Source organism: Amborella trichopoda, chromosome 9 (assembly GCF_054954075.1).
Source record: "Amborella trichopoda isolate Santa Cruz 75 chromosome 9, AtrichopodaSantaCruz75HAP2 v2.0, whole genome shotgun sequence".
Classification (NCBI taxonomy): Eukaryota; Viridiplantae; Streptophyta; class Magnoliopsida; order Amborellales; family Amborellaceae; genus Amborella; species Amborella trichopoda.
In genome coordinates this window covers 21,790,242-21,808,727 of record NC_142344.1, presented here as the reverse complement: position 1 = coordinate 21,808,727, position 18,486 = coordinate 21,790,242, and the positions used below count along the sequence as shown (strand labels likewise).

Sequence of the window (18,486 nt, the reverse complement as noted above, 5' to 3'; positions counted from 1 at the left end):
TAAATTCCTGCTTAATTAACTAGTGCTAATATCAGGTCCACAGCTCACCGGTGTAACTAATTGGAGTTACTATAGTGAAGCGGAAACCCTGCAATTGAAATAGTTTTTACCTATTCCCCCATGCCTTCTTTTATTAAATAGTTCAAGTGCTACAACCAATGAATAGCAACAAGATGAAGCAAAGCAACAATCATCATGAAGCAAAGCAACGATCATTCAAGAGAATTGGTTACCACAAAAGACTTCTCCAAAGCGCTACGCCTAGCCAAATTGGTGACTACTAAAGACTGCTTTGCCTAGCCAATTCATCCGTCACCTCATTAGCCCACCTCTCTTTATATATATATATTATAGGACATTCTCTCACTCATATGTGTAGGACTCTAAATGATCATCATTAAATTTGACATGGATATCTAAAAAAGTAAGTCTCACATCCATGTGATAATTGTTTTATGGATCCATGCCAAATTTAATGGTGATCCTTTAGGATCATACACACATGGGTGGGAGAGAGTCCTATGAGATCATTACTTATATATATATATATATATATATATATATATATGGAAAAAGATGAGATTAGCCACTAGCTCATATGAACATATGAGCCCAATGGTTTAGATTGAATATGGGTCGATTTAATGATCACAGATGTCTGATAGTGTTTGAATTTTATTTATGTTTCTACAAATCTAAATCACTTGAAATTTTTTGCGTGCTTTCTTCTCATCAAGGCTTTCCTAATAAAAATATAAAAAAAAATATTCATGTAAGAAAAATGATCAAAATATCCTTGTAAACATTTCGGAGGTATTTTGGTCAATTTATTTCATGTAAAATATTTTTTTGATATTTTCGAAGATGCACCTATTTTTGATAAACACGCTTAAAATTTTAAGTGATTTGGATTTGTAGAAAATAAAATAAAATTCAAACACTACCGGACATCCGTAATTGTTAGATCGGCTCAGACTCAATTTGAACCGTTAGGCTCATATGAGCTAGTGGGCTAATCCTAGCTTTTTTTTATCTTTATATATATATATATATATATGGTTTGTCTAGAGTTAACAACCGTGCAAAATATAAAGGTTAGTGATAGAAGGGATTGTGATGCGGTTCATTTATCAAAAAGATCATTATTTTTTGTTTAAAAGTTTATTTTAATAAATAACTTAACCCAGGGTTTTAAAAAACGCCGAGTCGAACCGGACTCGCCCGGTTCGACTCGAAAATCGTGAAAAAGGACCGGATCGCTCAAAAAATCGGAAATCGTCTTGTTCTAGAGAGAACCGGACGATTCTGTACAGTGAATCGCCGATTCACTGTACGGAATCGGCGAGTCCGAACAGTGAATCGACGATTCCGTACGGAAATTTTTTTATTTTTTTATTTTTTTATTTATTTATTTTTTTTTTTGTAATCCATGATAGATTTTTTTGTAATACTTGATCGATTTTTTTGTAATCCATGATCGAATTGTTTTTGTTTTTTTGTAATCCATGATCGAATTTTTTGGTTTTTTGTAACCCATAATAGAATTTTTTGTAATCCATGATCGAAATGTTTGTTTTCTTTTCTTGTAATCCATGATCGATTTTTTTGTTTTTTTTTTTTTTTTTGTAACCCATGATAGAATTTTTTGTAATCCATGATCGAATGTTTTGTAATACATGATCGAGATGTTTGTTTTTTTTTTTGTAATCTATGATCGAAATGTTTGTTTTTTTTTTTGTAATCCATGATTGAATTTTTTGTTTTTTGCTTTTTTTGTAACCCATGATAGAGTTTTTTGTAATTCATGATTGAATTTTTTGTAATCCATGATCGAACTATTTTTTTCTTTTTTTGTAATCCACGATTGAATTTTTTGTTTGTTTTTTTTTGTAATCCATGATCGAATTTTATGTAATCCATGATCGAATTTTATGTAATCCATGATCGAATTTTTTGAAAATTTGTGATTTTTTTTGTTTAATCCATGATCGAATTTTTTTTTGTAATCCATGATAGAATTTTTTGAAAATTTGTGATTTTTTTTTTAATCCATGATCGATTTTTTTGAAAATTTGTTTTTTTTTTTTTTTAATCCATATTATTCAAAGAGAAAACGAGAGAGATGATGATTCTGAGGCCACCCTATCCCAGCCATATTATTCACATATCGAGTCCCAATAGCAACAGTGTAGGGATGAGCATAAAATACTGTAAATTAAATGCTGAATGGCGGTTCATACAGGGAAAGAACATATCAATATTCGCATATTCATTCAAAAACATGAAAATTCTTAATGGAATACCCTCATTTTTTATTGAATTCCTAAAAAACAATATTTATAATGAATTTTAATAATTTTTTCGAATTTTTTTTAAGCTTTATTCTGACCGATTCACCCGATTTCCGATCCGGATCGTCGATTCGCCGATCCGGATCGGTTTTTTGGAAGCCCGATCCGGGTCACCGATCCGTTTTTTAAACCATCGACTTAACCCCTTAACAAAGGCAAATTTGAAATTTTTATTAAAGTACAATAACATTTTAGAAGTTAGTATCCTGGAATTTATTTATAGAGTGTTCTTGTCTTTTAGTAAAAAAATTGAACTTTACTTTTTATAGAGATGACAAAAATACATTTTGTCTTGTAGTGATATTTATAAAATTATGTTTACTTAATGAACAAGATATTACAAAAGTAATTTTTTAAAAAAATAAATCACAAATTTAGTAAATCCACTTTTAACAATTCATTTTATCTTTTAACTTTTTTAATTTGAAAAGTTGCAAACTTTAGATTATCCCATATATATATATATATATAAAAAGTGATATGATACAATGGTTGTTTCGTATGATGAAACGGTGTGGGGCTTCATTTCAACCGTAGGATCCACTTTAATGTAGTGATTCACGTATAGATAACCAAAACAAATTTGTTTACTGCCAAATTTCAAAATTTGAAATTTGAAATCAAATTTCACCCTAACATTTGAATCCCTCTTTAGTAGCTTGAGTTCTAGCAACCGGGGTCTCTCTCCGTGAGGACAGGGGGTGGGTACTCTCTCCCTCCACTGACCACCTAGGACTCTCTTACTCCGAGAAGTTCTTAGAGAGAAAGAAAGGTAGAGAGAGAATGGAGGTGTCCAGTTCAGAGGAAGGGCAGGGGAATGAGAGGAGATCTAGTGAGAGAGAAAGAGAAGATCCTTGCCTGCAGAACTCAATGGCTGCCCTAAGGGAAGTGGTCTGTGTATCCCCAATGGTTGCCTTAAATGAGTCATCCACAAAGTTTGCTTGCTGGGGTATCAAGTTTGCTTGGTGGGGTATTAGATGCTAGAACAGTCACTGGTGGGATTTCAGCATTATGCTTTTAGTTGCTTTCTCTGAGCATGGCTTAATGATCAGATGGAGGTCTCGGGGTGTTGCATGGTGGGAGAAACTAAGCAGAAATATTGTTCCTGTACATTGCACAAAACTCATTTTTGTTCCACCATGGGAAGGATTCTCGCCCAAATCTTCTTGTTCATGTATAATAGCAAGCATCCCAGGGCATGACGCCAATGGTCAATCTCAGGAGAAAACCAAGGCATCAGTCGACTCCGACTACATGAAACTTCAAACTAACAATCTTGATCTCTTGTATTAGATAGAATGGGCAGATGGAGAGAAAGTTGTGCTCATGCCCCACAGTCAAGAATTGGGCACTTTCCAACTATAGCTGATCTATCTTTATCTTCATGACAAAAGCCGATATATGGTTGGTTGCCATGAAGAATTGAGCCAATGGCCCTCATTTCTCTAGAAGACTAGGACCTAATTTTAGCTTAATAGTGGACCCACTCTATTACTTCTCAGTGCGGTATATGGTACCATATACCACATTTTTGTCAGAGGGGGTAGATTTTCTTGTGCATGAGGTGTATTTTTCTTCTTATTTAAGTGTATGTAACATGTGAATTTCAACTCTATGGGATTGGAATGAGCAATCTTCCATTTGAGCTGTCATTTGGGGAAGTATTTGAAAACATCAATGAGGGGAGTATTTGAGCTCTCTCAAACAGCTTTTTAGACCTTTGCTAAGAAAAAGTTTGAAAATCTTGACTGATGAATGTTTTCTCAAATTTCAAGCTAAAGGGAACTTGGTATTTTAGGGAACATGAAAATGAAAATTTCTTTCCCCCTTCTCTCTCTCTCTCTCTCTCTCTCTCTCTCTCATTTCATCTTTTGATTCTCAATATAAAGAATGACCAGGCATCAACAATTCAAGAAGCAACAACTGAATTACAATACCTGCAAAAGTTTGGGGGTTATAAGTTGCCACCAAGGGCTGATATCAATGATGTTTTCCAATTGCAGGCTGCCAAGGTTGGATATGTTATTGAATCAATAAGCACCCAATATCGCTATTGAAAAACCCCTTCTCTCTCTCTCTCTCTCTTTCTCTCTCTCTCCTAGTGCTGCTGTTGCCACTTTGAATTATTTATATACAATTATCCCTTTGTTCTTATAAGTTTTGAGCAATTTATATTAGGATAAAGAAATCGAGTTATATCAATCTCTCTCACACCTTTGGATGAGGCTTGCTGAATATCTTATGATGAGGATTTTTCAGTATTAAGAGTTCGATGGGGCAGATGACAGTTTTCGCAGAACAGGTTCGAAACTTTTACTCTAGGGAGGAAAGCTGTATTAAAGGGATGAAATAAATAAAGGACGTTGCAGTGTGTTCATTGAATTAAAAAAAATTGTGCAAATACTTAGCAAGTTAATTTGTTTTTTAAGGAGTAATTCAGAGACAAAATACTGTTGGTGTTGATTTTTATTTTGGGTTCCACAAACTTAAGGTGAAGGCACTGTGTTATAGCTAGACAATGGCTCAAACTGAGAACATATGGAGAAGATCCAGAGATTCCGAGGTGATTCTTTTTGGGTTTTTTTTGGCTTCCATCTTTGTTTCAACTGAGCAGAATTTGGTACACATCAGCCCTGAAAAAGGAAAAATGAATGGTAATTTTGTTCTAAAACTTATTAATTTCTTATATCAATGGTTCTGGGTAGTATCATTGGTTTCTTTTGAGCTGTATTTTCGAATGTAGGAGGTGTTGGTGGAGGAGGAATATTTGTTCCCATGCTGACCTTGATAATCGGCTTTGACACAAAATCTTCAACAGCTATATCAAAATGCATGGTCATGGGTGCAGCTGGATCAACTGTATATGACAATCTTAAGCTCAGATACCCCACATTACTTGCCCTATGACTTGGCCTTGCTTTTCCAGCCAATGCTTATGCTGGGAATTAGCATTGGAGTAGCCTTAAATGTGATTTTCACGGATTGGATGGTCACTATTCTCCTGAGCATTCTTTTCATTGTAACATCAACAAAAGCTTTCATGAGAGGTGTCGAAACATGGAAGAAAGAGACCATACTTAAGAAGGAAGCAACCAAACTTCTGGAGAGTTCAAAATCGAATGGATGTGAGGAAGTAGAATGCACGCCTCTTTGAAGTGGTCCTCGCAATGGCAGGGCACAATCCAAAGCTTCAAGAGATGCAGTGGTATCTGTAATTGAGAATGTTTACTAGAAGGAACTCGGCCTCCTCGTCTTTGTCTGGGTTTCCTTCCTTGTCTTGCAACTTTTGAAGACTAATACTACAACTTGCTCGGTAAAGTACGTGATCTAATTATAATGTTTTTGTCACAAAAACAGTTGGATGTATTCATTAACGTTCGCAAATGCATTGTGATCACAACTTTAACTCTCTCTCTCTCTCAAAATTATTCAAAGTTGTTTAGACTGGTGTTCATTGAATTCATTGATCCATTAAGCACCCAATTCAAAGTTCATTAGAATAGAATTGGAACTTCTCACCCTCTTTATGTTGCATACCAATCATCAAAGACCCCAACTGTTCAAATCCATGTGTACTCATTATCAAAGCCATACTTAAAGATGATGTCAATAAGCCATTGAAACATATAAAAACCATTAAATGGAACCAACCGTCTGTAAGCCATAAAAGTTTGCTTTGATTTCAAGTACATTTAATGTAACATTGAATACTTTTTTCTCTTCATCATATTTTGAGACCTTAAATACAATGATCTCTCCATCTTACCTGATTCTATGACAACATACTCAATGATGCGACACAATTCTTCTTGGAATTTGTCAAACATTGCTTTGGTATATATGCATGCTGCTTCTTTCTCCATTGGAAAATAGGTCTTCAAAACCCGATGTTTGTGAACTGTTTCAAAGTTCACATCTCTTTCCTTTCTAAACCTACTATCTAATGCAAGTGCATAATTCTCAACAAATTTTTTTAGAGTGCTTTTTGCATTTACGTAGCCATCAAAAAATGAATTCACTCTATTGGGTTGTAGACATCTCTGCAACAAATGTGTTACACATGAATGCCGGAACCCATTGCTCACGAATACCATACATTCTGATTAGCCATTTATTTTCTCTTAAATTGTTGCAATCAATGATTGTTTACCAACGTGATTGAAACTCCTGTATTGTCTCCGAATTATGGATGCATTTGTGAAAATCATTACTAATTTCTTTTTTCATGTTCCGCATATACATGAGACAACTTCTTTGGTACTTTTTTCAAAATGTTCCATAAGAAAAGGAGATGGCGAGTATTTGTAAATACTCATATGATGGTTGCTCCCATGGCAAGATCTTGATAAGTGATTATTACAGTTGGATGATGGCTAGACATTGCTTGAAGCCATGTCTTAAATAGCCAAACAAATGACTCTTCACTTTCATCAACTAGTAAAACACAACCAAATAACACATATTGACGATGGTTGTCTACTCCTGTAAATGGCGCAAAAGGCATTTGATACTTGTTTGTCAAATAAGTTGTGTCAAACACAACAACATCTCCAAAAAATTGATAGTTCTTCCTTGATCTAGCATCGGCCCAAATATTCTAGTCAAATGTCCATTCTCATCTACTTGCATCGCACAGAAAAATGCAGGATTCTCAAATTGCATATTTTTAAAGTATTCAAGGACAAGTTGAACATCTCCTTTTTCAAATCTCTTTTGCCGACTTTTGACAATGTGATTTCGACAATGATGATCAATGAATGCAAGATTGTCACTTCCACCCGCTTCTTGGCTAAGCACAGATATTATAAGGCCCATACGTAATCCTGCACTGGTGTATGTGTCTATAATATGTTGTGCCGTATGGGTCATCTTCTTATGTGATGGTAGATATTGAACTTCTCTGGGATTCGCTAGCAAATGGTTGTGATCTTTCACAAACTTCCTAATTACCCAATCTCCACTATCAATTTTCTTCACCATCATCATTGTCTTACACCATTCTCGAGTAATTGCTCGTGGTCTTTTAACTCTATTTTCGTTGTCCATATTTTTCTTATCTCGAAATCCTTGTTTCGAACAAACAAATCTTCTAGCATTTACGATTCCATCACGTGTATAATAAAGAGTATTGACATGCATACTAAAACTTACTCCTCTTTATATAGAATTCCTTTGCAGAATTCTGATATTCAAAGTCCATTCCTTCAAATGGTTCAAACTTCAAATTTTCATTAGATTCAGTTACAAATTTTACTATAGAAATTTCTATCATTCTAGCATGATCATTGACATAATGAGAAGCTTCCACAAAATCTTCAATAGGAGTAATGTCCCAATAATTCATCTCACTCTAACTCACAGCATCATTGGTGAGGACATGACTCGGATCTTTGTCAATATGGGCATGACTCTGACCTTTGTCAATATCCATGACAATATGTATTCAATAATAACCTGATCAAGAAAGATCATTCCCATGAGGACAATTTTTAAATTTTCCGAGCACATATAAGATTAGAGGATGTAGAGAGAGATAATAAGTTTTAAGAGAACATCAACTTGACATGGCTTTCAAAAAAAATATCAAAATGAAGGGAAATGTGAAAATCTTTATGCAAAAAACTAGTCCATCATAAGCACCATAACACCCTAAGTATAAAGCACAAGCACCATGAACCATGAACCAAAGGAAAGCAAATCCCAGCCCAAGAAACCAGGTACCTCTCTCTCTCGCTAGCAAATCCTAACCCAAAAACAGGTACCTCTGTCTCTCTAGCAAATCCTAACAAAAAAAACCAGGTACCTTTTTCTCTCTCTAGCAAATTCTAACCCCAAAAACCAGGTACCCCACTCGTTGTAGCTCTTTCTCTAGTGTACATACTATAATCTTGTGGAGTTTACTCACTACTTACCACAAAAAAAAAGGGATGTATTTTGGTTGGGTGAACCAATCTTTCTAGAAAGAGATCTTAAGCTCTATGTAACTTCATAGAATCCTATTGTATGCACCACAATTAGGAAGACATCTCTTACTAATAAAAAATTCCCAAGAAAATAATGGGGAGCTTAAAAAATTTAACAGTGTCGCAATGATGGGAGAAAATAAAACAAAGGAACTTCCTGCTTACACTATAAAAGAAATTCATCAAAATTTTTACAAATATCCAATAAATGCATTGCAGGATCCAAAATAAAACTTGGTAGGAACTACCAATTTCTCAGGATATTTATAAAATATCACTAAAAAATAGCAGTTGAATTCCATTGCAATAATATTTTAGGTTAAACTTGTTAGTGGGTCCAAAGACTAGAGCAAAATTTCAATCCAAAAAACAAGGCAAAATGGACACTTTCAACAAGCCACTTGCTAAAAATCAAGTTAAGTGAATAAGTTACAATCATTTTATATAACAATTACAACTATTTCTAGCTTTGTATAACCCCTATAAATAAACTCAAATACCAACCCCTTTTGGGGCAATTACATATAAAGCAAGACTAGCTTATGAATTACATTTTCATAGCATAAATTGTATAAATCCCAAAGCTTAAATACATCATGCAACTATTCTAAACCAAATTCTAAAGAATAAAATCAACTAAATAGGGAATTAGATTGTCAAATTAAAATAGGGAAGCCATGTTTCGAACCCCTTGTGCCAGGGCCATGCAATCGGGCCCTATAAGGACTTAAATTGGTCCTTTCAGATTGTACAAAAGTGGTTCAATATCACAAGAGAGTGTAATCCAAATAGAAAGAAATTACATACCTTAAAATCATTTCTTAAGATCTCAAAATACTGGCATTATCATCCAAAATAGAATTTAAAAGGTTTGAATCGAATCGGATAAAGAACAAGAGAGTTATGGCCAAACTACACATGGTGGTCCCTCAAACCACCAAAACAATCTTGCATGGAAAGATTATGAACCCCCATAGGTAAAAACGTGATGAAAAAGTCCTGAAAATGGAGTAAAACTCTAAGACTAAATTATTTGATGGGTTTGAAGCAAAGTAATCAAAAGATACTATACATGATCATGGATTCTCATACATATAGGCTATAACTCATGAAGAACCACACTATGAATAAGCATGATGAAAAATGTGATCAAATGGGGAATCTAAGATCAATGAAACTTTTATAAATTCAAAACTCCAGCAACTATAGATGCAAATGATATGATCTTATGAGAAAAGAAAATTCAATGGAATTTACCTTGATAAATGCATACTATGGACTTAAGCATTAGCAATGAGGACCACCATCAAGATCACAATTAATGGAACTCTAAAAGCTCGCTCTCTTCAATTTTCTTTCACAAAACCTTAGAAGAAAGAGGGGAGCAACAATTTTTCAAAATGGTTTAAGAGTTGAGATACTTAGGGTTTGAGATCTCATGATGTGCTTTTATAACATGGGTATAACTTTAGATTCAATCAACACCCTTGATTCACTAATCCAAAGGTACATGAGAGGCTAATGTACCTAGCCACCCATCCCCATCCAACTACTAGGATGAAGGGATGGGATTTCACACCATTACCACTCACCCTAACCCTAAGTTATGCCACTTTACCATTTTGTCATTTGCACATGTTTTTGTTCCAATTGTATCTAATATGGCTTTACAAAAAGACCCTTAGTTTTTTTTAATAATATATTAGAGTAGATAACTACAAAGATTAAAGGGCAAATAAGTAATTGGTAAAGCTCACACATGTGGAGATATTCTTTTTTATCAAGCCAATCACTTTGTAGATCTACAATTTCAAACCAATCAATTTAAAGATAATGTCCCCTTCACACATGTGTGTGAAGACATTTTTCAACTCAAATTTGAAAATACATTTCTTCTTTAATATCAAATAAATAAATTAATTAAACTTCACACATGCTATGCATGACCCATGTGTGAATTAATTAAGACATGTGATAAAAAGGGGGTCTTAATTTATAACATTATATAACAAAATATAACAAAACACCATAACACATCCCCTTATAAAACAATCAACTAAATACCAATCTAGTCCCCCGTATAGGGATCAGTACCCAGCTGAGCGGTGATCCTAGAGTGAGGTGTGGGGTGTCATGTGGCAGCCCTATGGCCACTCGAACGCCACATGACACTACCAGGTTAGGACTAAAATGAAATTTGATTCAAACAATATGAAAACCCTTATTTTTTTAGCAAATAAAATTTTGAAAAATTCCCTAAAATTCCCAATAAATATTGAAAGTATTTTTGAGCAATTATTAAGTTTTTTCATCATTATAAAATCGGACAAAAGATATAGTGAGATGTCAGGCTAATAACTATAAGTATCAGAGTACTCCATTGGGCTAGTCCCAAATGATGTTCCGTCGAGTCTCAGATCGACCCAATAGACGTATGTTCCACAGTCTAAAGCAGGGACACATAATTGGCCATATCAAAGCCGCTGAGCCAGAACTTCCGATCATTGGCTCGTAATAGATTACAGGTGTACCCCTGTGGGACATAATCCAACTCAATTACAAGGGTCCTCTCAAAGCACATGTGCATTGACTTTTCCAAACTCGGATAATGCATTTGGAATAGTGGCTTTCCGTACGAAATGAAAATACACATGCCATGCAATGGTCTCGTGTCAGGATAAGGACTGATGTCCCATAAGTCTTGACCATTCCATACAGGGCTGATACTCATTAAGTACTCGGGCTCTAATTTTCTCATTTGGATTATCTAAGCCCTAGTCGATTGCAGCTAAACATGAGGCTAACCTATAAAATCCTGATTAGGAGGTGACCCTCACACCTCATTGAGAAATTGCTTTCTCAACACGTGAACTTTCGATGCCTCATGCGTACTCGGGGTAAAAGAATATGGGCTCCATGTCACAGAAGCCAAGATTTCAATCTCTCAATCGCTCTCATTGAATGAGAGACTACTGGAATTTAGGCCTTGATAGATCATATTTTCAACAAAACTCACCAAGAACATTGTACAAGTTCCTGAAAATCTCTAAGCCTTGACACAATCATAGTTGCATGTCATTAAACTCATTCTTCAAAAGAGACACCCCAAAAACATTCGATAAACAGTAAAAAATCATACTTCTCAAAAATTCTGGCAATAACTCATAATTTCTTGGGATTTTTCAAAAAAATCCCTTTCAAAATCGTGATATTCTAGTGTGGCAAGTTTTTAGCTTAAATTCAATACAAATAACACAAGAAGTGTCTGAAAATCTCGAAGTCTTAGTACAAAAAAGATACCTACTAATAGTTCCATCCCATTAAAACAACTAATTCTTCAAAAGAAAATCAAACAAAGCCATCCAGAATTTTTTTTTTAAAAAAGCCAAACAATGCAAACCGCAAAGTATCAAATCCCAAACCTAGAATAAAATGATAAAGCATTGCTCGCAAGCGATCTCTACATAAATAAATAAATGAAATTAAAGAACAAATGCCCCCCCTCTGCATTATTTATTGATTCAAGAATAACAAAAATACAAGAAAACTGAAGAAAAATCACACCTTCTACACCAAAAGCGCTTGAAATAGATACAAACCAACTCGTCTGTATTTATCATCCATTGATTCTCAGAGTTTTGTTAGCTATTGCTGAGTAAAAATATGTCGAGAATTTGTTCCTGGCACATAGGGGCTTCTTTACTAAATTTTCTCGTGCCTTTCTCCACAAGAGAGAGCGAGAAAGTAGCTACATGAAACACACAAGAGTGAGAGAAATTATACTCGAGGAGAGAGAAGAAATAGAAACATTAGAGCAATAAACTTCAAAATTTGTTTGGGGTTCTTAAGCCATATTGATTTGGCTATTTGGAGCTTTGGAGTTTGCTTGTGATTTGAAGTCCATTTTTTTGGGAGCAATAAGAGAGATGGAGAAAGAAAATGAGTGAGGAAAGAAGAGAGAGAAAGCTTGGAAAGGGAAGAAGAGAGAAAAAGAAGATTAGGGGAGATGATGGGGAGAGGAAGATAGAGGAGAAAGGGACAAGAGGAGGAGAGTGAGGGGAGTGAAGGAAGATGAGAGCATGCTGGTAGAGAGAGAGGTGGAGATGACAAGAGATGCAGTAGCAATGAGAGAAGAGCAGGAGATAGAGGCGCACAGTGATAGACATTTGGAATTTTTAACTTTTATTATAAGGTAGATCTTAATGTCACACGATGGATTCAAAAAAATCCAATGGCTAAAATTTGGCCAACTCATCGTTTCATCGTAGTATAATACAATGGTTGCATCATATCACTACTCAAACTAGAATGTATACAATGAGTGAAAGCTTTTAAAAGTAAAATGGTGGACAACATCATGTGAGAGACATTAGTCTCGCCAAAATCGTAAAAATAAATCGCTATAAATAAAGAAGGACCAATCATCGTTGAAAATGACCAAGCTTATGAAATATTTAATCTGTTTTGACTTTAAGGGCCAAACTGCCTTAGAAGCCGTTGGCATTTTTTTTATTTCTCACTGATTGTCTTTTTAGCTTAAATAAGACTCAACGCAAGTATTAACTGGCATGAAGTTTCTAGAGGAACTCTGTGATACCACTTGTAACGAAAAATATGAAATAAAATATCATTCTTTGTTTAGTTCGACGAGAAATCTGAGGATGGTTAGTAAGAACTTTGTGGTTTTATGATTGTAGTAAGAACTTTGTGGTTTATGATTGTAGGCCTGAGGATGGTTAGTAGGAACATTGTGGTTTTCTGTATATGATTGTAGGCCAGTGAGATCTTAGGTTAAAATCCCATTATTGAGATCTAATGCGGTCCAAGGTCTCCATCCTCGTACCACCCTGCAATCACTTTATGACCAGAGGGGTTTCTTTCGATTCATTTTTTCTCTCAAACCTTTTATATATATATATCTCTCTCTAAACGGTCAACCGGCCCAAGCAGGGAGGATTTCCGGCTACAGTACTGTGATTCCGGTGACTTCCAATTATCATGTGAATAATATATATATATATATATATATATATATATATATATATATATATATATTTTTTTTTTTTTAACAGTTTTTGAGAAACTTGGATGCTTAGATTTGGATTTAGGCCTTTTCAAATGGGAATTTGCATTATTTTATTTTAGATTGCAATCGAAAAGAAATGATTAGGGCTTCTAGAATCTATAATATCACCTCAAAAAACAACTGAAAATCACTAAAAAATATTAGGAAAAATGATATGCTTTGCCAGTTTTTTGCGATTCTTTTATACCTATTTTTGAGGTGCTGTTCATTTGCCTTTTCTGAGGTGTGATTATTTTTTTAATGTGTATTTGAGGTGAAATTCGATCATATTTTGTGTGATGTGATTCTAGCTTTTCATGATCTGCTAATAGCTGGGATCTCGTTAATATATTATTCATCTGTTTATTGTTTGACTGCTTTGCTAGTTCTGTAAACTTTTGCATCTTAGGATTTTTCCATGAATATTTTATTCATTTTATCCATGATTTGTTCATCATTAGTGCTCATTTTTTCTTATGCATTTTTTTTTTGAAATTTCTGCCATTGATAAGTTGATCAGTCAATTATTTTATTCCATAATTTTTGTGGCAAGTTATTGCTATTATTATGTGGAATTGTTATGGGTGGACGCTGTGGTTCAAATGAGTGGTTGGATTGAAATTTCTTTTTCTTCCATTTGGTTCTCTGAGAGAAAGTATTGTGTTAATTTCATTCTTTTGATTAGAGTCTGTGTTTCACTTCTAGCTGTCGATATGCTCTACCTGTTTTTTGGGATCTAAATGTTCAGTGAGCGTTGCACGATATACGAACAAACTTCAATCTCAATCATTACATTTATACGATATGCAGTTCTGAAATTTTTGCCCTAAAAGTATTAGAAGGATCTCTAATTGATTTGAATGGATGTTTTCATGCAAATATTTTCATGTAAGGGTCCATAGTTGATTATATGGAATTATACTACTTCATATTGTTCTCCATTTATGTTCATGTTTTTTGCCTCGACTTATAACAAAATATTGTAATGCTTTTAGAATATTTTCATGCCTTGAGTTTCATAAGACTTCCATGGCGAACTTTTGATATGATTATATACTTATTATTTCTGGTGTACTTGTGTGATTGAAATTTATTTTTTTATTGAGGGTTTTTCTCTCTTAAGTTACATACACAGCGGGACTCCTCTCTACTTTATAGAGTAGCCTCAGGTAGCATGTCCTCATGAAGAGGATGTGACCTCTTCAAGGTCCTAACCATTAGCTGCAAGGGATGCTTTCCAATGCTGACATCTATAACTCTAGATTGTCTCTGTTTTAATTAGCCACCTGAGTTCCCATACTTGCAAGTCTAAATTGATAAATGGATAGTTCATTAATGTATTGTGCTAATGGTTGAGTTCCCAAGCATATATCACCTATGATCCTTTGCGTGGATATATGATAAATTTAAATAGCACATATGTGCAGCTGTTGCCGTGTGCCTAATGTGAATGCTTGCATGAGTGGTGTGCAAATGTGTATTGCATATATTTCTGTTTGATTTCCATTTCTTATGTAGATGATTTCTCTTTTTGCAGCGCAAAGTTGTTTTTATTTCCAAACCTTTCTCTTTTTTCTTCTGGTGTACTTGAATCCAGGATATTTGATTTTGCTCTTCTCATAAATGTCTATATTGCTTATAACTTATCTTTTAAAAAAATAGATTATACTAAAACGTTTTGTAATTCTGTTTCTATATTCAGAATTTAGTATTTGAGATCGTGGCATGATGGAACAGAGGATGAGGGCCCATTGTACTCGAAAGACAAACATGTCTAAGAATTAGTGGCACAAAGAAAGGTAAAGAAAACACTTGTTTATGTCTGTTTTAAATTGTATCATTTATACTATTTAATTTCACATCGTATGCTTGTTACCAACTATATATACTCTAAAGTGCTTAAATTATTATAGTATACACTCTAAAGTGCTTTATTTATTATAGGAGAGGCTACAAATTTATATTGATGAGTCATTAAGCGCCATTCGGGCGTGAACGAGAAATTGTAGAAGGACGGGGTTATTGCTACTAATAGAACTGGCAGAGCAACACCCCAGATATATTGATCTTCTGTTGATGGTGGCTATGGAGGAAAGGTGGCGTCCCGAAATCAACCGTCCATTTGGCAGTATGTATTGGAGATATGATGTCAACATTGTATGATACACCGCAGATTCACCGACTCAAAGTCACTGGGGATCCTGTACTGACAAGAGACTGCTAGCCGTAACATACATACTTGAATCATTTGGTCTGAGATTGCCTGGAGGAGGGAAGACTTTTGACACTATAGTTCAGTTGGTTGAGGCAGAATTTTATAGAGTTACCTGAGAATGCGCACATAGGCAGGCAACACTACTTTTTTCCAGTTCGAAGGGCAATGAAGTGCCCAGGAGATACCTAACTTTATTCAAGGATCGTACATCACTTTGGTGGCTCTGCTACCCTATTTTAGGTAATAAATAATAATTTTAATTATTTTCAGTTCTCATTTTTCCACCATGACAATAATTGTTGTTGTGCATGCATCGGCATTTGAGTGTTTTGGAACTCTCCCACCCGATGAAGAAAATAGAATTGTCCGTGTAGGGGTCACTAGAACCGCAATCCACAATATGAACCCACTCCATAACCTTGCCTACTATAGCCAAGATGCTCATGCATGAGAGGGTAATTATAGCTCCATTTACATTGTTTAATGGAAAATTGTTTCATGCAGTGGGGGCCACATTTCTGCATTTACGGTCCCAGAGGTATAAAGTATCAATAGGTATAAATAGGTGGTCCATCTAAAAATAATTGAAACTAACAGTCGAAATACTTTCTTAATAAAATTGTCATTTTTAATTTTTAAAATTTATTTATTTATTTATATTTATGGTCTCCTTAATAGAGATTACATATCCTTAACATGGACCTATAGAAACCGTTTCCTTGTTTAATTGTCTTTGTAGGTATATTTAGTATAATTCATAAAATTTCATGTCCTTATATTTGTAGGTGTATTGGGACCCACATGAAGCATAGAAAGACCTCGGCCATGAGGATGATGACGCGGAGTTGGAAGACACAAGCGGTTTGAGGTTCTCATTCTTGAACCGCTATGTTTTCAAAAAAATAAGGAGCGGTCCAAGGATGGGGACCTTAGACCAGCCTAAAACTGAGCTCTGCTCAGTCCAGGGGTCAATCCGAGGTTCCCATCCTCATACTGTTGTTTTTTTGAAAAGAAAAGAAGGATCGGCCCAAGAATTATAACCTCATACCGCTTGGGCACTAACTTGGGGCACTGCCTTACTGAAGAAAAAACTGAAAAAAAAAAAAAAAAAAAAAAAAATCCAAATTCAGTCCGAAGATGGTATCCTCAAATCGACGGGTAGTTTTGAAAAAAAAAATATAGCGGGGTGACTGACTTTTTTTGTAATTTCCAACTATAAGAAAGGCATTTTGTATTTTCTCTATTTTTTTTAAGGTCCTTACGTAAATTGCTCTTTACTCAAACCTTATTAAATTTACCAAACTAATTAGTCCTGTCCCCTCTCATCTCTCACACTTTTTTAATTGTCTCCCAAAATACAAAGATTTTATGATCTCCGAAACCCTAGCCAGCATTTACGGGAGCAAACATGTGAATAGTTCCATGTTTCATTGGATTGCACGTTCTCTAAACAACCCTACGACGACACATTGCTCCAACCAGGGAGGGTTTTTCTCAGCCCTTAAATCAGGGGAAAGCCCTAATCAGGGGAGGGTTTTACAATCGAAGACTTAAAAGCTGCCCATTATATATACATGGCTCAAACCCACTTTCTAATAAGAGAAGAATAGAGAAATCAACAAAAAATCAGACATGGGTTTTACTGCTTCTTCAATTGCTTACCTTTTTTTCTCTCTAGCTCTTCTAGTGAGAGAAATTGTCCCAGTGTCTGGCGCAGAGGTGTCCCACCACTCGCCACCCCCATCTCACCACCACCACCACCATGGCCACCACCACCACCCTCATTTTCCACCACCCAAATCCGCTTTCAACCATGCTCCACCCCCTCATCCCGTTAAAATCGCTCCCGAGCACCATGCACCACCGCCCAAAATCGCTCCCTTGCACCATGCACCACCCCCTAATACTGCTCCTGTGCATCATGCACCACCCCCCAAGACTGCTCCTGTGAACCACGCACCGCCTCCAAAGTGAGGCATTACAGACTGCATTTGATGGCCATTATCACCCACTACTTTATATTGATTCTGCAATAATGTGAGTGCCTTGGTGTAGATTTTCTATGTTTCTTATTTGTTGGGTTTTAAGTGGTGTTGAATTGCTTCATTGGTCTTCCTTCATGTTCGTGCTGAGTTTCTTGCTGACAGAAGGTGCTCTCAGAGTCTGTGTCCTCAGAGGTCTCTATGAATGTAATGTAATGGTCGTTTAATAAAGTGGGCCGCTGTCTGTGTCTTGAGTGTGTCACTTGAGAATACCTGTTTGTTCGAAGATGATACTCTGATTCTTTTGGTTACTACTATTTTCTTGAACACTACTCTCTCTGTCACTTTATCCTTTTCTATCAATCTTTAATTTATCCCATAACGAGTTATCTTGTCCATTAGGCTCGGAAGAAACTTGCACGCTTTCTCCGAAATATATGCACATATAATTATTAAGTAATGATCATATGAGACCTTCCCACACCCAGACCCCAAATGATCACTATTAAATGCGACACAGATCTCTAAAAAAGTTATCACATGGGTATGGGACTTGACTTTTCGAGAGATTTATACCAAATTTAATAGTGATCATTTGGGTCCTACACACATGGGTGTGGGAGAGGTTCTTACAAGGTCATTTCCCATAATTATTTGACTGCACATCTTTCTAATTCTCGATTATATTTTGATAAAGGGTTTAAAATGAAGGGAAAATACGTTTTATTTGACCGTTATTATGTGATAGTAAAAAAATATGGGATATTTATGCAGAGGTCCTTATCCCCTTATTTTTTATTTTATTTCCACGTTATGCACATCGGACCGCCGTAACCTTTCAATTTATTTTCAAGTTGTGCACACTTAAGCTTTCAAAAATTGAAGTCTAAATGCGGTCCGAAGTTATAAA

At 35.3% G+C, this 18,486-nt stretch overlaps 1 long non-coding RNA gene and 1 pseudogene across 4 annotated transcripts; both read left to right on the top strand.

Annotated features, from left to right (window-relative positions):
- Window positions 1–2,810: 2,810 nt before the first annotated feature.
- Window positions 2,811–5,735, top strand: LOC110007452 (sulfite exporter TauE/SafE family protein 3 pseudogene; annotated as a pseudogene). Its single transcript, XR_016040725.1, has 2 exons — window positions 2,811–4,653; window positions 4,781–5,735. The product of XR_016040725.1 is annotated as a sulfite exporter TauE/SafE family protein 3 pseudogene (transcript).
- A 7,062-nt stretch (window positions 5,736–12,797) lies between these two features.
- On the top strand, window positions 12,798–17,887 carry LOC110007446 (uncharacterized). Of its 3 annotated transcripts, none has more exons than XR_002281262.2 (4): window positions 12,798–12,978; window positions 15,082–15,178; window positions 15,324–15,834; window positions 16,380–17,887. It is a non-coding gene; the product is annotated as an uncharacterized LOC110007446 (long non-coding RNA). The 3 variants fall into 3 exon arrangements; XR_002281261.2 differs by having other exon boundaries at window positions 12,905–13,296; XR_016040724.1 differs by having other exon boundaries at window positions 12,976–13,049.
- Window positions 17,888–18,486: the final 599 nt, after the last annotated feature.